This window comes from Benincasa hispida, chromosome 11 (genome assembly GCF_027475165.1).
Source record: "Benincasa hispida cultivar pf3 chromosome 11, pf3_genome.v1.1, whole genome shotgun sequence".
Lineage (NCBI taxonomy): Eukaryota > Viridiplantae > Streptophyta > Magnoliopsida > Cucurbitales > Cucurbitaceae > Benincasa > Benincasa hispida.
This window is the reverse complement of record NC_143488.1, coordinates 38,599,017-38,624,464: the sequence shown is the minus strand read 5'-3', so window position 1 is coordinate 38,624,464 and position 25,448 is coordinate 38,599,017. Positions and strand designations below refer to the sequence as shown.

At 31.1% G+C, this 25,448-nt stretch overlaps 1 pseudogene; it reads right to left on the bottom strand.

Annotated features, from left to right (window-relative positions):
• Positions 1–12,971: 12,971 nt before the first annotated feature.
• LOC150032626 (uncharacterized) lies at positions 12,972–25,018 on the bottom strand (annotated as a pseudogene).
• Between the last annotated feature and the right edge of the window lie 430 nt (positions 25,019–25,448).

Below are 25,448 nucleotides of genomic sequence, written 5' to 3'. Positions count from 1 at the left end.
TTAGGGTTTACCGGTGTCGGTGTTGGAGTCGGAGCTTGGAAGAACTACGGCAGTAGATTGCCATTAGAAGTCTGAATCAAAATCCGATCAACTTGTTGTGTGGCATTCTTCTTTAACTCATCCAAGGATGCTTTGAGTTGTTCTAATTGATGCATTTCCATTTCTTCTATAGGAAGCTCCCACCAAAATTGTACCTATATATATATATATTATAAAATATTAAATATGTTATTGTTTATAATTTATTCACCTATAATTCTAAATTCAATAGTAATTTAATAGGAATATTAGAAGGTAGAACATTTAATAGATTTTGAGGTTGGAGTTGTTTTGTTTGATAACGATTTCCATTTTTTTTAAAAAAAGTATTCTTGTTTACTCATTTTTTTTACCTAGACCATTTACCATATTTAATAAAGAAAAAAGAAAAAAAATTGTTATTTAGTTTTAAAATTAAGCTTATAAAGTTTACTTCTATACTTGGATTTTTTTCTTTTGTTACCTATTTTTTACTAATGTTTTGAAAAACTTATTTTCTTTTTCTTTTTTAAATTTATTAAAGATTAAATGATTCTTTAAAATAATGAAACCATGATAATCAAATGAGGAAAAAACGAAGACAATTTTCAAAAATTAAATGGTTATTAAACGAGGTTTCAAAGATCAAATGATTTAGTTTTAAAACAAACAAATAAAACTCAAAATAGTGATCTAAATGAAGGTGCTATAATACCTGATTTGCCTTCTGCAGTTTGTTCAACTCTTCACCCTGCTTCTGTTCCACTTCTAGCTTGTTTAGCACTTGAGTATTCAATTCTTGAACATTAGCGTAGTGAGCTTCAATTAGCTTCAATAAGGTGACCTGAAGATTGCTCTCATTTGGCATCTTCACCATCTCCACCTTTTGCCTATCTCTGCTCTTACTCATGATTTTTGGAAATTATTAAAGAAAAAGTTAAAGAGAAAGAGAGAAAAATGGTGCAAAAAATGTTGTTTGTTTAGAATGATGAGTGTGTTGTGAGTGAATATCTATATATCTATATATCTATATATATAGATACATGTACAAGGGAATTTGGGTTGGTGGTATGTCATACAAAATAAATGATTTGGTTGTCAAAGAGTTTTGACAAATTGATCATTAGAGTTAATAAAATGTTACTTTTTGGATATCATACATGATCTCAATTTGCTTAATATAAATGACAATTAATGCTTTTTTACATTTTTTAAAAAGAGAAAAAAACTTCAAATTTAATGTTATAGTGCATACAAATTCGTGAGAAATAGAAAATTGCAAAGAAAAAAAATATATTGAATTTTTCTTATAAATAGATAATTGATGAAGTTTTCTATATTCTTGTTGGTTAAATTAGGAATAATTGAGAGGTTGAATTTTAAGTTTGTGTCTAACAAATCGCTTATTAATTGAGTAATTAGGAGTTACTAATAATGATTATGATTAAGATGTTATAAGGTACAATGGATCATTAAGTATTGAGATTTGGGAGTTAGGAAATCTCATTCCACTTAAGGCATGGAAAATAGAAAACCAAAATGCTACAAATATGTCAACCATTATCTAAACATTTTAATTGAGTATAATAATTCTTAAATAAAAATCGGTTCATTCAAGTTATTAGAAAAGTGAAACTTCGATAAACAAATTGTGATTATTTTTAGGGGAAAAAATCAATTTGACTCCACATTTATTTGATACGATCAATTTTGCCTCTAAATTTTTACTTTCATAGACTTAAATCTCAAACCTAGATAAGTTTGGTAATATTAACTTTGAAAAATGTTTTAATTTTAATCCCAATAAGTTTTTTTATCGAAATATTGTTAAATAAAAATACATATAATACAAAATTGATAAGATTTCAAGAGAAGACGAAATGAAAGCTAAATCTTTGTTAGAAATGATGAGTTCAGTTAATGGTCAATTTGTGAGTTGATTCAACTTAAATTTGTGCAAAAGTTGATTGTATTGAATTTTTTGAAAGAAAAACGGTATGAAAACTTTTACATTCTTTTTTTTTTTTTTATTAAAATTAGTAGAATCTCGTTTGATAAAATTAAAATTTTAAATGAAAACTAAACTTTAGAATTGGTTTTGTTTTTTCTTATTTTTAAATCGTGTAATGAATGGAAGGATTATGTACTTCTATACTAGATCTTTTTATGAATCGATATCAACAATCAAATTTTGTTCCTTAAACAAAACTATATGCATGATACATAAAACAAAATAATTGAGATTTGTATTAAATTAACCATGATCCAATAATTACACAAACACAAAGCTATATGATAATGAGAGAAGAAATTCAGTTTTATGATTGATCATATATCTTTTAATATAATCATCAAACTGTATGAAAAATATTTTAGTTGAACACTATGTAAACTGACAACACATGATTTTAATTTAGCTTAATTAAGCTAAATTAAATTTCTTCTTCCTTAAGTTCAAAAGAAACCACATGGTCTATAGGAACCATAGTTATTGTAGGGAAGATGGGAGATGATGTTCTACGGATCGACGACGAAAAGGCCAGCTTGTTGGTTAGAGTTTATCGGTGTCGAAGTCGGAGTTGGGAAGAACTACGGCGGCAAATTGCCATTAGAAGTCTGAATCAAAATCTGATCAGCTTGTTGTGTGACATTCTTCTTTAACTCATCCAAGGATGCTTTGAGTTGTTCTAATTGATTCGTTTCCATTTCTTCTATAGGATGCTCTCACCAACATCGTGCCTATATATATAAAATATTAAATATGTGATTGTTGATAATTTATTCAATTATTGATTGTTTATAATTTATTCAATTATACTACCAAATTCAATAATAATTTAGAACATTGCATAGATTTTGAGGTTGGAGTTGTTTTGTTTGATAAGGGTTTGGATTTTTTTTTAAATTATTCTTGTTTGCTTTAATTCTTTTTCCAAGACATCTTCACCATATTTAAAAATGGAAAAAAGAAAAAAAAAAACTTTTGATATTTGATTTTGAAAATTAAGCTTACAAAGTGTACTTCTATACTTGGATTTTTTTTCTTTTGTTACCTATTTTTTACTAATGTTTTGAAAAAACTTCTCATTTATTTCTTTTTAAAATTTATTAATGATTGAAATGATTCTTTGGAAATAATGAAACCGTTATAAACAAATTAGGAGAAAATGAAAACAAATTTCAAAGATCAAATAGTTATCGAATGAGGTTTAAAAGCTTTTGAATTTTGAAAACGATTTAGTTCTAAAACAAACAAATAAAACACAAAATAGTTATGAAATGGAGGTTCCATAATACCTGATTTGCCTTTCGTAGTTTGTTCAACTCTTCACCGTGCTTCTGCTCCATTTCTACTCGGTTCAACACTTGAGTAAGTTGTGCATTCAATTCTCGAACATTAAGGTTCTAAAAGTTAAAAAATAGTAAATCCATTACTAATTAAATAATTAGAAGTTACTAATAATGATTAATATTAGGAAATTAAAAGTTACAATGGATAATTAAGTATTCAGATTTGGGAGTTCGGAAATCTCATTTCCTTAATGAAGGAAAAATAGGAAACCAAAATGCTATAAATATGCCAACAATTATCTAAACTTATTTTTTTTATCGAAATATTGTTAAATAAAAATAGTCTCATGGGCTTGGGTCTGGCCTTGATTGGCTAATGGGTTTGGCCTTTGGCCTAATTTAATTGGACTTGAGTCTAGCCTTCATTAGCCAATGGTCTGGCCTTTTGGCCTAACTTAATTGGATTTGGGTCTTGCCTTTGGGCCTAATTAATTGAAGTTGGGTCTGGCCTTTTAGCAACATCAAGAAGAACTAGATCTGCCTCAAGTTCGAAGTCGACGACGAGAACCAGCTCTAAATCGAGGATGTCCGCCTTGTGGGACACATTGATTTTTTAATTATTTTTATATAAATAAGATATTTAATTTACACATTATTATTTTTATTTTTTTATTTTTAGAGTTAAGTTAAGATGGTTTAAAAAATAATAAAATAATAAAAAATTGTAAAGTATAATATACTATATAATAACATAATGGAAAATTAAAAAATAATATATTAGATCGAATTAATGAAAAATAAAAAATATAGAGTGAAGGTCGAATTTTGAAGACTTGACAACTAAAAAAAATATATAATAGTTTTATAAATAGTTTTCAAACAACAATATTTTTATAAATATTTTTGAAAAGAACAATATTAATCTAATTTTACCTTCAAGTATCCCCTCAGAGAAATTATAAAATAAATAAATAACCATATTTAGTAAGAAAATACAAATATGTGACAAAAAATATTTTAACCTTATTCTCAAGAATTATAGTTCTTTTAATATAGTTAGTTTTTATCTATACAAGATACAAGCTTCTTTTGTTTTTGTTTTTGTTTTGTTTTTTCTTTCTTATTTTTGCCATTCTATATTTATTTTTTCAAACAAATCTTGATTTATCTTCTTTTTAAAATTAATTAGAAAAACTTCAGTGTGTCTTTACTTGCTTTCTTGCCGTTAGTTTGGTTTGTTGTTATAGCGTTTGTCTATGCTTTCTGTTTAATATCCGTGTTTCAAGTGACGAGTCATCTTATAACTTTTACAAAAATTTATTTTTGTTCACTTGTTATTTTTTTTTTTTACTAGGACCATTTTCACCATAATTAAAAGAAAATAAAACTTTTGATAAGTCTTTTTGAAAATTAAGCTTATAAAATTTGAAAAATAGATCGAAGCTAAATTTTTAAAACAAATAAAACTTAATTTTAAAACAAATAAACTTATAGGGGGAAGTAATGTATTAAAAGTTAATTTTGAAAAATCAAATCAGAGCTAAATTAGATATAAAATTGAATGTTCAGGGACATATGAGATATTTTTAGATTTCTAAGGCCAATTATAAAAATTAGAGGCATTTTCACTCTCAAAGCCAAAATAAAAAACTCTTAAAAAGTACTCAAATGATACTTTGACTCTTAAAGCAACCTAAAACTTTCCTAAAAAATATGACTAACAAACGTATTACCCAAAGAAACTGGATAACAATTGAAACTCATCTTGTAACTCCATGTCCACAATAATAGTTTTTGACATGCTTTCTATGTACGATATTTTTTTACAAGCTTTTTGAACTCAAGTTCCAAAACACACCCTTTTATATTTAGTTAAATAAGTAATTGAGTTTCTCTCTCTAACTTTGTAAATCTTACTTTCTATTTTTTCCATCAACATAAAGACATAATAATGGAATGTCAAAATTCTAATCATCATCCATTTCTCACCCCATTTCTTTCAACTATTTGTAAAAAAAACAACAATTACAAAATAAGTGTTTAAAATTGATAATACAAATATAAGTAAGATAGAAAAAAAGAGTATATTCAACTACAAGTTACTACCTTTAGTTAAAACTCACTAATGTAATGTAAAAAGTGTGTCTTTTTTTCATTTCTTTTCTAATACATTCTTTTTAATCATTTGAAAATAACATTTGAAAAAGAGGACAAAAAAGTCGTTGGAAACGAGATAATATACCATTTAGAAGTTTCAATTGGATCTTTATTTTAGTCAATGACACTCTAATACCCACTATTGAATTTGTTTTTTTTTTTCAAGAAAAATAAATGTTAATCAACTAAAGAAAAGCATTGTGTTAACACAATAGGTAAACTTATAACGTGCAACTTCAGAGTTGGAGGAGGGTGTGGCGCCGGTGTCGGAGGAGTGTACGGCTGCCAACATCGGAGGAGCGGTCGTCAAACCTCCAAGCTTACAAAGAAAAAAGTGAATGGAGGAGGTGGAAGAAAAAAAACGTGGTGGACGGGGGGAAGGGGGGGGGGAGGAATATGGTAGAAGAGTGGTGTACTGAGAAAGGAAATAGAGGGAAAGAAAATGGGAATTAGGAAAAAAGGGGGGAAAAGGAAAATTATATTTTTTAAAAACTTTATCTGACGCATTATGCGTCGGGATAACTGCCTAGTTGCGTTGAAAAACGTAGGTCCTTCATTTTGGCCGACGAATCACAATTACGTCGAGAAAAACCAGTTTATGTCGATTAAAATTTATGCGTTGGGAAAAAACGCTGAAACAGATAAAAATTGTTATAGTGTTTTTTACATTTTTTTGGTTAAAATTAGTGGATAAACTAGTAAAAATTCATCTATGTAATCTAGTTTGATGAAAATTGAACTGTAAAATTGATTTTATTTTTTCTTATTCTTAAATTATGTAATGACGTGTTAAATACTAAATGGAAAGATTATGTACTACGATAGTACTAGATTTTTAATATCCACCGTTATATAATAGGTGTATGATGGAATCAAACTTAGTAGCCAAATTTTGTTCAATATACAAAACTATATGCATAATACATAAAACTAATAATTAAGATTGGCAGTAAACTAACCATAATCCAATAATTACACAAACGTAAAGTTATATTATAATGAGGGATAAAGTTCAGTTTTATGATTGATCATATAACTTTTGATATAATCATCAAACTGTGTGAAAAAAATTTAATTGAAGTCTTTGTAAATTGAAACATGTAGATATTTATTTATCTTAATTAAGCTAAATTAAATTTCTTCTTCCTTAAGTTCAAAAGAAACCTCTTGATCCATAAGAACTATTGTTGTAAGGAAGATGGGAGATGATGTTCTTCGGATCGACGAAGAAAAGGTCGGCTTGCTGGTTAAGGTTTGTCAGAGTTGGAGTCAGGAAGAACTATCACAGTGAATTGCCATTAGAAGTCTGAATCAAAATCCCATCAGTTTGTTGTGTGACATTCTCCTTTAGCTCATCCAATAATGCTTTACATTGTTCTAGTGGATGCATTTCCATTTCTTTTATGGGAACCTCCCACTAACATTGTTCCTATATATATATGTAATATAAAATATATTTTTGTTTATAATCTATTCACTCATGCTTTTAAATTCAATTGTAATTTAATAGGAATGTAAGATGTTAGAACATTGCATAAATTTTGTGGTTGGAGTTGTTTTATTTGATAACGATCTTTATTTTTTAAAAAAAATGTTAGAGATTTTTGAAGGGATTGAATCCCAAGTGGAAGCGTGTGAATCCAATATGATTTTAATTTCAATTTCATAAATAAACAAAAAATCCAGAGCAACAAGAATTTTACAAGATAAAAAACAACTACTGATTTGTACAGTATGCTTTCAAAGAAAAATAGAGAGGAAGATAGGAATTCATGGAGAATATTCATTTTGACAAGAAATTATCTACATGATAAGATATGTATCACAAGCACAAGGGCTATAGCTCAATTGGTAGAGCACCTCGTTTACACGTGTGCCAATGTTTTTCAGAGAAGTACATCATGTAATAAAAAAAGTTGATCTTATTGAGAAATCGATGTCTTAGAAGTTTTAATTTTATATCTAATGTGTCTTTGACATATTCAAAATGTATGTCCTACTTGATTTTAAAAAAATTCAACTTATAAACAATATTTGCACCTATAATTTTTTTTTTTATTATCCACTAATGTTTTGGAAAATCATGTCATATTAAAATAAAGTTTACAAAATATGGTTTTGATTTTATAATTTGACTAAGAGTTCAAGTGTTTCTTCAAGAAAAATGAGCACCATACTATGAAATTTTAGGAGAAAATAAACATAAATTTAAAAAGCATAAAAAAATAAAAAATAAAATCATTACCAGATGAAATCTTAAGTATTATATGAAATATTAGATATAAAATGAAATCTTATGTCTAATAAAGACTAAAATTTCAATTTAGTGTTTAGTAGATTCATCAATTTTTTTTTTTTTAAAAAAATCGTTGAATAGTTCAAGAACTTATTATATTGAAAAAGAAAATCTTTAAAGAAAAGGGAACGGCTCAAAGATTTAGTTGTTCTTAAGTAACTCCTTGAGGATGCATCCTATCGCATACCAGGTGGAAATCCTTAATATGCTTGGTTGTGTAATTAGAAAATGGCTCAATTAATAAGAATTGATAGCGACCTAATTAATTGTTCATTTACATTAAGAAAGAGCAGTCCTTGACTAAGATTGGATTAGTAGTTCAGAAAATCTAAGTTACTAGCCCAATTGTTCTTGAATTATTAATCATGCATTATTGTGAACAAGATTGATTTTCCAATAATCCAAATTCACACATTTGCACTTTTTAGTTGTGGTTGCCCTAAGAAATTAAGCATGTAGACATGCTATTATTTCTAGCAATCATTCAATAAAAGAAAGTTCGCCAAAAATTCTTAAATCCAGTGTATAGAAATTATTTCACATTCAGGAATAAATTTCAGTAAGAATTTATTATAGAAATTTTAAGCAACTACGTGAAAGATTATAGAAAATTCAACCTCATACCAAGAAAATAAAAAATTTAACCTAAACTAAACTAGATCACTCACTTTAATGAAGCATCTCCTTCAAAATTTGATCAAGGAATAGCATGGATGCATAAAAAATAAGGTAAGAAACAAAGAAAAAGTGTAGAAAGATAAAAAAAAAATAAAAAATTGATAGAAAATAAAGTGAAGTTCTGATCTTTTCGTGAAAATGGCAAAATTTCATTTTATATTTAAGGTATAGCATTGCAATGGTAAGGAGAGCGTTGCAACTCTATTGTCGATTCAAGACCTCAAGCGTTGGAGTGGGGTTGAGATAGCATTGCAACCCTGGACAAATTTGGAGGGTGCATGTGTTTCTTCTTTTTTCTCATCAAAACTAATAGTGTCGCAACACTAAGGGTAGCGTCATGGCACTTCCCTATTTATGCATCTACTGCCTTTCAACATTATACAACATCATTGGGGTGGGGTTGTGACACTGCTGGGATGGCATTTTCATAGTTTCTGGTGTCTTCTTCATATTAGTTGACTCCAAAATGCATTTTGACTCCATTTTAACTAAAATTTCTCCTAAATGACTCCTTTGCCCTTCCAAGACGAATTTACCTATGAAATGAACATTTTATGCAAAAGAATAATATAAAATTGATAGAGTTAATGATAGAAAACTAGTTTTTTTTTAGAGTTATCATTACCTTAACCCGAAAACCAATAAACTAAGATCCAAGGTTATCTACTATAACTTAAACATTAAACATATATGTGGAGACATAAAGGTGGATCCATGTTTAAGTGATAAACTAACAATCTGTAATAGATAGATAAGGTTGGGTACCTTATCCTAGTGACACTAAGAATATGGCTCGTTTAGTAGTTGTTACAATTGTTGTAAAGTGCTACAGGTGATATAATCCTAATCATTCATGTGGAAATATGTGAGCAAATATATTCTATACAAAGAGTTTATATAAGACTGGACCACGAAATGAATAATCTCTCTATATAACACCATTACTAGAAGAGACATATATTTCACAAGAATGACCATAGATGACTTAACCTGATCCTGAGTGAGTTGTGAACTCCTGTCTATGAAGGTTGTCCTTTGATCTGCATGGGTGAGATTGACAACTAGTCGATTCTCAAGCCTTAAGAATAACGGGTAAGAACTCTTGGTGGTATCCATTGATGTTGTTGTGATCGTGTGTTTGTAAATTTGAGAAAGAGTCCTATTTGTTCATGACGGGAGATGTAAGATATTTTTTTTAATGTTCTAAGGCCAATTATAAAATTGAAAGATGAAGAATACATGACACTTCTTAACATACATTGTGAATTTTAGTTTTTCTTTTCACTCTCATTAATTAATATGAATTTGATAGGCATGGTTAATGATTTATATATACATAAAAAGAAATTATAGAAATGTGTGGTTTAGGTTCGATAATTGATTAGTTAGATTTTCTTTGAGATTTTAAAAATTTAAAATAGTAAATCCATTATTAATTAAATAATTAGAAGTTACTAATAATCATTAAGATTATGAAATTAAAAGTTACAATGGATCATTAAGTATTGAGATTTGGGAGTTAGGAAATCTGGTTTCCTTAATGCTTGAAAAATAGAAAACCGATATGCCATAAATATGCCAACAATTATACAAACATTTTTACATTATTAATCAGTTTTGACATTTACAGAATAACTTCTAATTTTTTATGAAGCATAATAACTCTTAAATAAAAATTGGTTCATTCTACTCATTAGAGAAAGGGAAACTTCGATAAACCAATTTGACTCTAACACTTATCCTGATAGCATCAATATAATTTTGACTCTAAACTTTCACTTTCATCATATTTTTACATTCTTTTTTTGTTAAAATTAGTGGATAAACTGGTAACAACTCATCTAAATTTAGAATATAGTTTGATAAAATTAAAAGTTATAAAGAAAACTAAACTTTGAAATTGATTTTGTTTTTTCTTATTTTTAAATCATGTAATGAATGGAAGGATTAGGTACTACTGTACTAGATTTTTTTCTATCGACATATAATATGTGTGTAATGCCCGGATCCTTACACATTATGATCCGACCGCTATGACATGCATACTTAGACTTTTCTATCATGAGAAGAGTTCTAGAGAAAATTTCAAAAAACATATCTCAATCTTATTAATTAGATAGAAAAACTATATAAAAAGTTTATTTATCAAAACACCAGGATCCATAAAACATTAGTGTGGTGGTACAAAATGCATGTGCTTATAATAGTGAGTTTGATTGTTGGCCATTTGAGAGACGTCCAATTCTACCATCTACGCTTTGTTCTTACCTACAAAGTCTGTAAAAATATAGGATGAGTATATAATATAGTCAGTAAGTAGTTCTCATGTAGGGTAGTGACCAAATGCACAATCACAAGCAACATGTCATGAAAACATATGGTTGGGACCGAAAACGTATAATAACATGTGGTGGTCGGTTATGCTTCCAACATAAATCTCTCAGCCCTGATAGGAAGATAAGGACCTAAGCGAAAACTAACCCATTTGATGATTAGCGGGTCATGCAGTCAGTAGGGCCAGAGTCGCATCCAACATCAACCATTAGTATAAACGTAATATTGGACTAGAGGGGTGCAACCATACATACCTTGCTAGTCCCTAACATAAACATAACGTAAGATTAGGCCTGGAGGGGTGCAACCATACATGCCCTGCCAGCCCTGGAAGCATATCCACCCTGATAGGAAGATGGGGACTTAAGTAGAAACTAACCCATCTGATGATTAGCGGGTCATGTAGTCAGTAGGGCCAGAGTCGCATCCAACATCAACCATTAACATAAACGTAAGATTAGACTGGAAGCATAACTTACACCTAATTAAAACTTGATTTTAACGTAATCGTGAACAAACATAATGCATGGGGTCCCTTGTAGAGAAACATGTTTTAAACATGTAATGAAATATAACAATTAACATAATTATGCAACATAATAAAGGTACACTACCATTTAACATTTAAAGAGAGGGTGAGATAAACTACTTACCTTGACGGTGATCTAATTATTCCTTATTATTCTTTATGATTTGATTAGTAGAGCTTTCCCTTTTTAAACTAGAAGGAAATTTGGGCAGAAATTTGGGCAGCACCTTACCTGAGCTTTTCTCTTTTAACCACACAAAACTTCCTCACTCACACTTACTCTTTCACACGATTCTTTGTTACTGAGATTTGTTTGAGAATGGGTTAAATCTTTAGGTAAAGGGTCCTATTTATAGTAGTTTTCAGCTCTTCTCAGTGTGACAAATCATTATACAGGTGGCTTCTTTAAAATTACTTAGGGTTTAAGGATTCCTCTCAATAAGGCACCTAATCTTGGCTAACGTTTGCCCTTACGTCGTCATTCTTTGTTTGTATTCAATTTTAGGGTTTTTCTATGTATAATCTATAATATCGTGGCCAAATTCAATGCATAATTTGTGCTTCTGTCCAAATCTCGCTCACTCTGCTCTCAGAATCTCACTCTCTCCAGTTTTCTCGCTAGGAATTCGCTCTGTCCACTCTCGCTTTGTCCAAAACTCGCTCCGTCCAAATCTCGCTCTCCCTGCTCTTAGAATCTTGCTCTCTCCAGCTTTCTCGCTAGGAATCTCACTCTCTCCAGCTTTCTGGCTGGGAATCCCGCTCTCTCCACTCTCACTCTCAAATTTTCTCTTCCGTCTCGCTCTCTCTGATTTTTCCTTCAATTTTGCTCTCTCCAGGGATCTCGCTCTTTCAACTCTCGCCAGCCACAATCTCGCTAGCCTCGCTCGCTGGGGTTTCTCGCTCTCCAATTCTCTCTTCAATCGCGCAACTCTCTTCTCAGTATCTCGCTCTCTCCAGTTTTCTCGCTGCAATTCTCGCTCTCTCCAGTGTTCTCTCCAATCTCGCTAGTTTTCACTCATGGTTGCCTTCACTGCTTGTGGATTCCACTTCCTCTTTTTAACTCTTTCAAATTTTAAGGGTATATGGGCAATTAATTTACCTCCAATTCTTCCAATGAGCAGTGCCCAAACAAAAAGTTATCTACTGCCTGTTGTCTCCTGAATTAGCTAGCGTCCAACTTCTAATTAATTCTCCTTGATTCTGCTCCCTTATTCATTATTTTTTGGATAGTGAATAAATTTCCAATTAATCCAATAAATTTCCAATTTCCAATTATTTATTTTTTTTCCTTCTAAATTTTCACCACTTTAAATAAAATTTTGTCCTGCTTATTATTTGACATTTAATTTCCTGTATGCGTATAAATCTGGGTCGTTACAATGTGTGTCTTCAAATCGAAATCAACGGTCAAATTTTGTTCATTAAACAAAACTATATGCATGATACATAATAATTAAGATTTGGATTAAACTAACCATAATCCAATAATTACACAAAACAAAGCTATATTATAATGAGAGAAGAAGTTCAATTTTACGACAGATAATATATCTTTTGATATAATCATCAAATTGTATGACAAATTTTAATTGAATACTCAGTAAACTTAAAACAAGTAGATTTTAATTTAGCTTAATTAAGCTAAATTGAATTTCTTCTTCCTTAAGTTCAAAAGAAACCACATGGTCTATAGGAACCATAGTTATTGTAGAGAAGATGGGAGATGATGTTCTTCGGATCGACGACGAAAAGGCCAGCTTGTTGGTTAGAATTTATGGGTGTCAGTGTCGGAGTTGGAGTTGGGAAGAACTGCGGCGGTAGATTGCCATTAGAAGTCTGAATCAAAATCTGATCAGCTTGTTGTGTGACATTCTTCTTTAACTCATCCAAGGATGCTTTGAGTTGTTCTAATTGATTCATTTCCATTTCTCCTATGGGAAGCTCCCACCAACATTGTGCCTATATATATAAAATATTAAATATGTGATTGTTTATAATTTATTTAATTATTGTTTGTTTATAATTTATATACTTATACTCTGAATTCAATAGTAATTTAATAGGAATATTATAAGTTAGAACATTGCATAGATTTTGAGGTTGGAGTTGTTTTGTTTGATAAGGATTTCGATTTTTCAAAAATTATTCTTGTTTGCTTTAATTTTTTTTCCAAGACCATTTTCACCATATTTAAAATTTTTTTAAAAACTTTTGATATTTGATTTTGAAAATTAAGCTTACAAAGTTTACTTCTATACTTGGATTTTTTTTTTCTATTCTTACCTATTTTTTACTAATGTTTTGAAAAACTTCTCATTTATTTCTTTTTAAAATTTATTAAGGATTCAAATGATTCTTTGAAAATAATGAAACCGTTATAAACAAATTAGGAGAAAACTAAAAAAAATTTCAAAGATCAAATAGTTATCAAATGAAGTTTAAATGCTCTTGATTTTTGAAACGTTTTAGTTTTTTTAAAAAAAAATAAAGCACAAAATAGTTATCAAATGGAGGTTCTATAATACCTTATTTACCTTTTGTAGTTTGTTCAACTCTTCACCGTGCTTCCGCTCCATTTCTACTCAATTCAACACTTGAGTAAGTTGGGCGTTTAATTCTCGAACATTGACATTCCGGTGAGCTTTAATTAGCTGCAGCGTACCAGAGCTCAACGAAGGATTTCGAGTCACAAATCTCTCAATGAGGGCTTCAACACAAGGGTAGCCAAAGGAGAAGACCTTCTTCCCAGGCGAAAAGACGATAATGGCAATCTCGGCGCCGCAGACCGTGCAAAGCTCACTAGCTTTCTTGAAGAGGCCAGACTGCGCTTCGAGAAGGTGATGAAGGTTGCTCTCATCTGGCATCTTCACTATCTCCACCTTTTGCCTTCCTCTACTTTTCTCATGATCTTTGGAAAATTATTAAAGAGAAAGTGAAGAGAAGGGAGAAAAAATGGTGTGAAAAATGTAAAAAAGAAAGATGTTTGTTTTAGAATGATGAGTGTATTGTGAGTGAATATATTTATACAAGAATTTGGGTATGTGGTGCGATGTACAAAATAAATAATTTGGTTTCCAAAGAGTTTTGACAAATTAATTGGTGTTAATAAATTGCTTGGTTTGGGATGACAACTAATGATTTTTAAAATTCTTAATAAGAAAAAGAAAACATTCAAATTTAATGTTATAGTGGATACAAATTTAATATTATAATATGAAACTAAATCGAACCGAACCGAACCGCATATATAGGATTCGGTTTGGTTTTAAATTCGATTTTGGTATTGTTAAAAAATCCATGTTATATTTTTTTCAATTAGAAAGCGGTTCGTTTCGATTCGATTTTAAATTTGGTTTTGTTCTTTAAATCGAAAACAGTTGGGTTTTAAATTCGGTTTTACTCTTTTTTTAAATATATAAATATATAAATATATAATTATATAAGTGTATATATATATATATATATATATATATTTGTTAAAAACGGTTCGGTTTGGTTTTAAATTCAGTTTTCAGAATTTAAACTGAACCGAACTGATAATTGATAATTGATTAGTTGTATTTTTGTTGAGGTTTTAAAAGTTACAATTAGTAAATCCATTATTAATTAAAAAATTAGAAGTTATTAATAATGATTAATTAGAAAATTAGAAGTTACAATGGATCTATTTGGGAGTTAGGAAATCTCTTCTCCTTAATCCATGAAAATTAGAAAACCGATATCGTATAAATATGCCAACCATTATCTAAACAATTTTACATTATTAATTTGTTTGATTATTACCGAACAACTCCTAATTAGTATATTTGTTCTTAAATAAAAATTGGTTGGAAATTTTGATAAATAAATTGTGATAATTTTTTAGGGAAACAAATCAATTTGACTTTACACTTGTTCGATACCAACAATTTTGACTCTAAACTTTCACTTTCATCAACTTCGATATCAAACTTACATAAGTTTGGTAATATTAAGCTTGAAAAATGTTTTAAATAAGGTTTTTATCGAAATATTGTTAAATAAAAATAGTCTCACATAAAATATATGCATATCGTACAAAATTGGTAAAATTTCAAGAGAAAACGAAATTAAAGATAGATCTTTGTTGAAAACTATGAGTTTAGATAAAGGAATTTAATGGTCAATTTGTTTGTTGATTCAATTTAAATTTGTGCATAAATTGATTCTATTGTATTTTTTAAAAGAAAAAATGTATGAAAATTCACTACAAAAATTTTCACCTTTCCCATGCAAAAAAAAAAAAAAAAAAAAGGTCGGGATAGGTTATGTCAATGCATTTTTTTGCATAGACATAATTATCGTCGTATCCATGTTGGGAGAAGTGCCTCCCGACTAAAACTATTTTCGTCGGCATAAATACCATTTTTTGCAAAACAATTTTTTCCGTCGGCATATGTGTTTTCCCAACAAAATACAATTTACATCAGCAAAAGCATATTGTTAAACAACAAAAGTTTTCAATTCAATAGACACATTTCTGCCCAAGTTTATTTGCATCCGCATAAGTTGTTTGTAATTTTATATATTTTTTGTAACAAACAAAGAACCAAATTTTTATTTCATGAATACTTAATTATGCATAAACAAAAATTAATCTTAAAACAAATCAATTGGGGACAAATATAACAAAACTAAGCTTATATATTTAAAAATCAGATTAATATTCAATACACAGATTATAAAATTCTACAAAAAAAAAAAAAAAAAAAATCTCAACAATCACATAAAGACTTAAACAAACTAAGTAATCATCTTAAAATATTCTCGCAATCTCCAAAAATGATCTTTAAGAATTTACACAAACGACCTGAAATAGTAAAAACAAATATCATGAAAGATTTCTTAAAATCAACAAAAAAAAAATGCACAAAAAGATCTTAACAATCACATAAAAACTTAAACAAAATGTTTAAAATGCTTATGAGGAATGACGCCCCTCTCAAACTACAAACAAGTCGTGAACGTTCATAATTAAAACATGGACACCACAAACAACCATTTAAACTATCTAAAAAGTGAGTAAAATAGTTATAATTAAGACATGAACCCCTCCCCCACGCTACAAGCATGTCGTAAATCCACTTAAACAAATACATAAACGACCTTTAAACCTCTACAACTATCGGATCCCTACAAATAAGCAAAGAACAAAGTTCCTTTAAAGTGCACAATTAGGCATCAAAATAATCTAAAACACAATTATAACATATACATCCTCTGTCCCAAGCTATGCGTGTCCTAGTTCCACCTAAATGCCATTTAAACCTACAAAGTAGCAACAAATGCATAAAAAGCATTGAAATGAATCTCTCCCCCCTAAATCCACCTAAATTTCAAGGCTAAACCCGTTATTCGATAGTCTTAAAAGCATATAACTCAACTCTCGGATTCCTACAAATAAGCCAAGAATAGAGTTCTTTTAAGGTGCACAATTAGGCTTCAAGATAATCTAAAAACAACATATACATCCTCTCCCAAGCTACGAACGTATCCTAATTCTACCTAAACAACATTTAAACCTACAAAGTAACAACAAATGCATAGAAAACGAGTGGATCCCTCCCCTCTAAATCCACCTAAATTTCTTTCAAGGCTAAACCTGACATTCGATAGTCAAAAATATATAACTCAACTCTCGGATCCCTACAAATAAGCCAAGAACAAAGTTCAGTGCATAATTAGGCTTTCATTTCACCCCCTCCTCCCTCCAATACTATGAACATGTCCTAGTTCCACCTAAATGGCATTAAAACCACAAAGTAGCAACAAATGCATAGAAAGTGTCGAATGAATCCCTACCTCCTAAATCCACCTAAATTTCTTTCAAGACTAGACCCATTATTCAAAATGTCCTTGAAGCCTAAACTATCCTACAAACGTGTTGTAAACACTATAAACATCCATTTTACTATGTTATGAACATGTCGTAAATCCACTTATACAACTGTTGAGACTAATAAGTAATTAAATAGTCCTAAAATTATATAGCCCATCTCTCAAAAGCTATAACTAAGCCAAAAGAAAGTTCCTAAAAAGTGTTGGAACCCCTCCCCACGTTGTGAATCCCTCCCTCCTAAATTTAACTAAATTTCTTTCAAGTCTAAAACCATCATTCAAAATGTCCTAGAAACCTAAACTATAGTACAAACATGTCGTAAACACTACAAACAACCATTTTATTATGTTACGAACATGTCGTAAACCCATTTATACAACTTTTAAGAAAATAAGTAATTCAATAGCCCTAAAAATATATAGCCCATCTCTCGAAAGCTATAAATAAGCCAAAAGAAAGTTCTTAAAAAGTGTCGGAACCCCTCCCATGTTGTGAACCCCTCCCTCCTAAATCCACCTAAATTTCTTTTAAGACTAAAACCTTCATTCAAAATGTCCTAGAAGCCTAAATTATGCTACAAACACAACTAAACATTACAAACAACCATTTTACTATGCTACGAACATGTTGTAAATCTACTTATACAACTTTTGAGACTAAATAAGTAATTCAATAGTCTTAAAAATATATAGTCCATCTCTCGAAAGCTATAAATAAGCTAAAAGAAAGTTCCTAAAAAGTCTCAAAATGCCTCCCCACATTGTGAACCCCTCCTTCCTTAATAAGCTAAAATAATTTTTCTTTTGAAACCTACAAAGTAGCAAAAAAAAAAAAAAAAAGATTTCAACAAAACTACAAACTTTCTTAAATACACATAAAATGTAGAGAATGTTGAAATAAAAGTATCTATATTGGCTACCATACATGCAGGATAGCCGCATAACAATGTAACAAGTTCCTAATTAAATCCACTAAAATACACGTATTTAACATAAATTTACACATGTATAATATAATACAACGTACATATGCATCTTTGGCGGCTTTGCTTACCCACTTATCCTTCTCTGAGAAGTGACTTTTGTAAAAAAAATCCACTGGGCCGACATCTTCACCATTTTTTGTTGTCTACAGTTCAATAAAAACAATTATAGTCAGAAATCTTTTGATAATGAATAAAATAACAATGAATTTACAACATAATTCATTTTGCACTTTTAACAAAGGATTAGGACCCACAACAATGGTTGAAATTGAGACATTTTCTACTCTTCTTATTCGTTTCCTTTTTTTGCTACACAAATTTAAAATTTATTAGTACCTAAGTGAAACTTTGACTCTAAAAAAAACGTAAAAAGTTTCTAAAAGTCACTTTAACTCTCAAAACCAGCTAAAAAAGCTTCTAAGAAGTATCCAAGAAGCACTTTCACTCTTAAAATAATTTGAAAATGGCTAAATGTCACTTTGATTCTCAAACCCAAACTAAAAAGTTCCCAAGTGTCACTTTCACTCTCCAACTCAAACTAAAAAGCTCCTAAAATTTGTTTAAGTGACACTTTGACTCTAAAAAAAACTTAGGAAGTTCCTGTAAGTCACTTTCAGTCTCAAAGCCAAATTAAAAAAACTCTTAAAAAGTACTCAAATGATACTTTGACTCTTAAAGCAACATAAAATTTTCCTAAAAAATATGAATAACAAACGTATTACCCTAAGAAATTGGATAACAATTGAAACTCATTTTGTAACTCCATGTTCATAAGAATAGTTTTTGACATCCTTTCTATATACGATATTTTTTTACGAGCCTTTTGAACTCTAGCAAGTTCCAAAACACACTCTTTTATATTTAGTTAAATAAGTAATTGAGTTTCTCATTCTAACTTTGTAAATCTTAATTTCTATTTTTTCTATCAACATAAATCACATAATAATGGAATGTTAAAATTTTAATCATCCATGTAGTTCAAATCTTTTCACCCCTTTTTTTTCAACTATTTGTAAAAAAAACAACAATTACAAAATAAGTGTTCAAAATTGATGCTACAAATAAAAGTAAGAAAGAGAAAAAAGAGTATATCAACTACAAGTTAATACGTTTAGTTAAAACTCACCAATGTAATGTAAAAAGTGTGTTCGTTATTTTTTTTTTTCATTTCTTTTCTAATACAATCATTTTAATCATTTGAAAATATATTTGAAAAGGAGGAGAAAAAAATTGTTGGAAACGAGTTAATGTACCATTTAGAAGTTTCAATTAGATCTTTATTTTAGTCAATGACACTTTAATAACTACTATTGAATTTGTTGTTTTCTTTCAAGAAAAATAAATGTTAATCAACAAAAAAAAGCATTGTGTTAACACAATAGGTAAACTTACAACATGCAACTTCAGAGTTAGAGGAGGGTGTGGCGCCGGTGACAGAGGAGTGTACGGCTGCCAACATCGGAGGAGCGGTCGCTAGACCTCCAAGCTTGCAAAGAAAAAACTGAATGGAGGAGGTGGAAGAAAAAAAACATGGCAGAGTGGGAGGAAAATGGTGGAAAAGTGGAGTGAGAAAGGAAATAGAGGGAAAGAAAGTGGGAATTAGGAAAAAACGGGGGGAAAGGAAAATTAGATTTTTTAAAAAATTTGACCGACGCGTTGTGTGTCGGGATAACTACCTAGTTGCGTCGATATAAATATGTAAAAAAAAAACGTAGGTCCTTCATTTTGGGCGACGAATCAAAATTACGTCGAGAAAAACCAGTTTATGTCGATGAAAATTGATGCGTCGGGAAAAAAAACATCGAAACAAATAAAAATTGTTATAGTGTTTTTTACATTTTTTTGGTTAAAATTAGTGGATAAACTAGTAAAAACTCATCTATGTTTAGAATCTAGTTTGATGAAAGTGCCAAATCTCGCTGGGAATGATAAATCTCGCTAGGAATGGTAAATCTTGCTCATAAGGGTGGTCTCGCTCATGATGATTTTCTCGCTAAAAATACTATTTTTGTTGATAAAAGTTCCATTAGTAAATGAACTATTTGAGGTATTTTTCTAAGAATTCTAAGTAGTTTAACTGGGGATTATGTTCTTTCAGGCAAAAAAGAGCTAGAAGAGACCTATAACACGTTAAGAGGCCAACGAACTGTGAGTGACTAAGTAAACTTTAAGTTTTTTAATATTCATACATATATGATCAAGTAAAGCACAGTGACATTAACAATGTATTTACACTTCTTCAAGCAACAAATTGTTGAAAAATAATTTAATGCATATCTCCCGGATTGTATGTGTGTAGCACTGGCCAAGGTATGTTATGCAACCGTTACAAAAGCTATGTTCTGATTTGATTTATGCTTTCTAAAGGAAGGTTACGGGAGAACGAATTGTTGTGTAAATGAGTGACAATGGAATAGCTCTTGTGTAATACTAGGCTATGGAACTTAATTTGTTGTTACAAAACACACATTTGATACCAAAGGACATTGAGAAGGTATCTAACCAATTTGGTATCGAAGGACACTTGAGAAGGTACCTGGCCAATTTGATACCGAAGGATTTTTTAGAAGGTATCCGGCCAATTTGATGTCGAAGGACGTTGAGAAGGTATCTCACCAATTAGGTACTAAAGGACACTTGAGAAGGTACTTGGCCAATTTGATACCGAAGGACTTTTGAAAAGGTATCCGGCCAAATTGATACCGAAGGACATATGAGAAGGTATCTTAACAGCTCGATACTAAAGGACATTTGAGAAGGTATCTGAGCAGAAGTACGTACAGATACTGAAGGACAATGAGAAGGTATCCTAGTCAAGTACCTAAGGATACTGAAGGACAATGAGAAGGAATCCTAGTTAAGTACCTGAGAATACTGAAGGAAAATGAGAAGGTATCCTAGTTAGGTACATAAGGTACGACGGTACTCAGTTATAACCACGTACACGTAGGTAATACGACATCGAGGGATTGAGAAAAAGAGTTCTCCCCGACTAAGGTTGACGTTGAGGGTTAGATTTAGTAGTTCACTCTCAACTAAGGATAAAGGCAGTCATATCTTCTCATAGACTAGAAGGATAGTTTTGAATTGCTAATGCTTATGAATGTTTATCAATGCATGATGTTTACTAATGTATGAGTTTTCCCAAGTATGTTTTCCATGTCTAACGCATGCTAGTGGTTTTACAAGCTAGTTCAAATTGTTTTAAGCAAACTTATTTCACAAAGTATGAAGCATGCGTTATGGTTAAAGCTAAGGTTGAATGAAGCTTGACGAACTATGTTTTAAATACCTAAGGTTGCCAAAGTACATACGTTGGTATTTCTAAACATAATGAATAGGGATACTGAAGGTAGGGAAGGTATCTAAATAAATGTATCTAAGGTGTGACGGTACATAGCAAACTCTATGTGTATGTAGGTAGGTCTGAATGAGAGGCCGAGGTATGGGTCTCTTGGCCGATAATAGACGTTGGGAGCTAGAGTAGTGTATGCTCGTTCTCAACTAGGGAATAATGATGATTATTGATGTTTAAGAGTTGTTAACAACGTTTATGTCTTAAGGATGTTGCTTGAGATGCCATCGGTATATTTAAAGAGATCTACGTAGGAATCTCTTCTAGCCATAGTTTAACGTGAACATGTCGAAGTAGATGTCTCATCTGGCCATGGCTTGACGTTGGGAATTAAAGCAGTGAATGTTCATTCTCAACTAAGATTCAGGTTGCAGATACAATGGTTTAAAAGGTTTTATGTACACACGATCAAAGCAACGTCAATGGATACCACCAAGAGTTCTTACCCGTTATTCTCAAGGGTCGAGAATCGACTAGTTGTCACTCTCACTCATGTAGATCAAAGGACAGCCTTCATATGCAGGAGTTCACAACTCACTCAAGATCAGGTTAAGTCACCTATGGTCATTCTTGTGAAATATAGGTCTCTTCAAGTAATGGTGTTATATAGAGAGATTATTCATTTCGTGGTCCGGTCTTATATAAACTCTTTGTATAGAATACATTTGCTCATATATCTCCACATGAATGATCAGGATTAGATCACTTGTAGCACTTTACAACAATTGTAACAACTACTAAGCGGGCCATATTCGTAGCGTCACTAGGATAAGGTACCCAACCTTATCTATCTATAACAGATCGTTAGTTTATCACTTAAACATGGATCCACCTGTATGTCTCCACATACATGTTTAATGTTTAAGTTATAGTTGATAACCTTGGATCTTAGTTTATTGGTTTTGGGGTTAAGGTAGTGATAACTCTAAAAAAAAAAACTAGTTTTCTATCATTAACACTATCCATTTTATACAATTCTTATGCATAAAATGTTCATTTCATAGGTAAATTCGTCTCGGAAGGGCAAAAGAGTCATTAGGAGAAATTATAAAAATGTCATCCCAACAGTGTCACAACCCCACTCCAATGTTGTTATGTAACGTTAAAAGGCAGTAGATGCATAAATAGGGAAGTGCCATGACACTATCCTTAGTGTTGCGACACTATTATTTTTGACAAGAAAAAAGAAGAAACACGTGCTCCTTCCAAATTTGTTCAGAGTTGCAACGCTACCTCAACCCTACTCCAACGCTTGAGGTCTTGAATCGACAAAAGAGTTGTAACGCTCTCCTTACCATTGCAATGCTACACCTTAAATATAAAATGAAAATTTAGCCATTTTCACGGAAAGATTAGAACTTCACTTGATTTTCTCTCAAATTTTTTTTTATCTTTCTACACTTTTTCTTTGTTTCTTACCTCATTTTTTATGCATCCATACTAATCCTTGATCAAATTTTGAAGGAGATTTTTCATTAAGGTGAGTGATCTAGTTTAGTTTAGGTTATATTCTTAATTTTCTTGGTATGAGGTTGAATTTTCTATAATCTTTCATGTAGTTGCTTGAATTTCTGTAATAAATTCTTACTGAAATTAATTCCTGAATGTGAAATAATTTATATACATTGGATTTAAGAATTTTTGAACCTTTCCCTTTTCTTTAAAGGATGTGACTAAAGATTGGTCTTACTACTTGCCCGCCAGTTCAATAAAAACTTGGAATGGTCTTCAACAGAAGTTTATGGAGAAATTCTTCCCGTCTTCTAGAGCCCTATAGATTAGGAAGGAAATTTATGGGATCACGCAATTTTTTGGAGAGACCTTCTTTGAGTATTTAGAACACTACAATTAACTTTATGCGAGCTTCCCACATCACCAAATTTTTTACCTTGACTTTATTCAGGTTTGCTTCCTAATGACATAAGCAACATTGATGCGACACTTGGAGGTGCATTAGCCGATGAAACACCCTCAAAGGTGAGCCAACTCATTTCTACCATGGCAGATAATTCCCAACAATTTAGCTCGAGGCCCACCGGACCTAACTCTTTGTAACACAAAAGGTAAAAGAGTTACGTTCTCAAATTACTTATCTCACTACTCTTGTGCAACAAATGGCTCAAGCACACTTGAAAACTCAAGTTCACGTGGAATAAGTCAATTACCTTGGAGGGTAAAGACGAGATCCTTATAGCAACACTTGCAATGAAGGGTCATGAGGTCATCTTATTATTCCACACTAGCTCAACCTACTTATTATTTTTCCCCAACTTCCCAACTCAAATCCATATTTTTCTTTTCGAATCCCCATTCCACATTAGTTGTTTCATCATCTTACTTATTATACAAATTTCATCATAATTTTACCAATTAAAGCTCAACTTAATTTATACAAAGAAAAATCTACTTAACACTTAGAAATTTCCTTCCCCTTAACTTAGGATTTAACTTTCACTTAGTTAATTCCTTTTATCATTTGCTTAAGTAAGAAAAATAGAAATCCGGGTTTCACATTAAAACATTAATTCATCACATAGTCACTGATGAAAATAATAACAGAGAAAAAACACAAAATTTACGTGGAAACCCTGGATTAGGGAGAAAAACCACGATATAGATCTTTTCTTTTATTATTATAAACTAATCCACTGAATACATGAGAATAGGGTGAATAAATAGACTTGTAGAGAACCCTAAGGTTAGAGGCAGTTACAAAAATACCCCTAGGGTAAAAACCCTATTTTCAACACTCCCCCTCAAGTTGGTGCATAAATGTCGATAAGACCCAACTTGCTGAGACAATAGTCAAAATTTGGTCTAAGCAGCCCTTTGGTGAGAACATCTGCCACTTTTTGATTAGATGGAATATAGGGAATACAAATGCTCCCGTTATCCAGTCTTTCTTTAATGAAATGTCGGTCGATCTCTACATGTTTGGTTCTGTCATGCTGAACTAGGTTGTTCGCAATGTTTATTGCAACTTAATTATCACAGAACAACTTCATTGGAAGCTCCCTGTCTTGGTAAAGATCAGTCAATACCTTATTTAACCAGATTTCTTCACATATTCCCAAATTCATTGCCCTGTACTCAGCTTCAACACTACTCCTCGCCACTACTCCCTGTTTCTTACTTCACTAAGTGACAAGGTTACCCCAGACAAAGGTACAATATCCAGAAGTTGACTTTTTATCAATAACAGAGCCTGCCCAATCAGAATCTGTATAGGCTTCAATCGTTCTTTTCCTAGATTTTTTAAACATTAAGCCCTTACCAGGGGTTCCCTTCAAATATCGAAGGATACGTTCAACTGCATTCATATGTTCCTCATACAGATCTTGCATAAACTGGTTCACAACACTTACTGCATATGAAATGTCTGGTCTGGTATGGGATAGGTAGATCAACTTTCCAACCAACCTCTGGTACCTTTCCTTGCTCACAGGAACCCCGTTATTTGTAACACTAAGTTTTGCATTATACTCCACAGGTGTGTCAACAGGTTTACAACCAGTCATGCTTGTCTCTTTGAGTAAATCAAGTGTATTTTCTTTGCAATATTGAAATACCTTTTCTTGATCGAGCTACCTCCATTCCCAGGAAGTATCTCAGCTTACCAAGGTCTTTAATTTCAAATTCTTTGGCCATTCTCATTTTAAGCCTCATAATTTCACTCTCATCATCACCAAACAAAACAATATCATCAGTATATACTATGAGAACAGCAACCTTCCCGGAATCAGGTCGTTTCGTAAATAGTGTATAATCTGAGTGCCCTTGGTTGTAACCTTGTGCTTTAACAAATGTAGTAAACCTATCGAACCAATCCCTTGGGGATTGTTTCAGTCAAATATAAGGATTTCTTCAGTCTGCAAACCTTATGCTTGAACTGACTTTCAAATCCAGGAGGCAGGCTCATATAGACCTTCTCTTCAAGTTCACCATTAA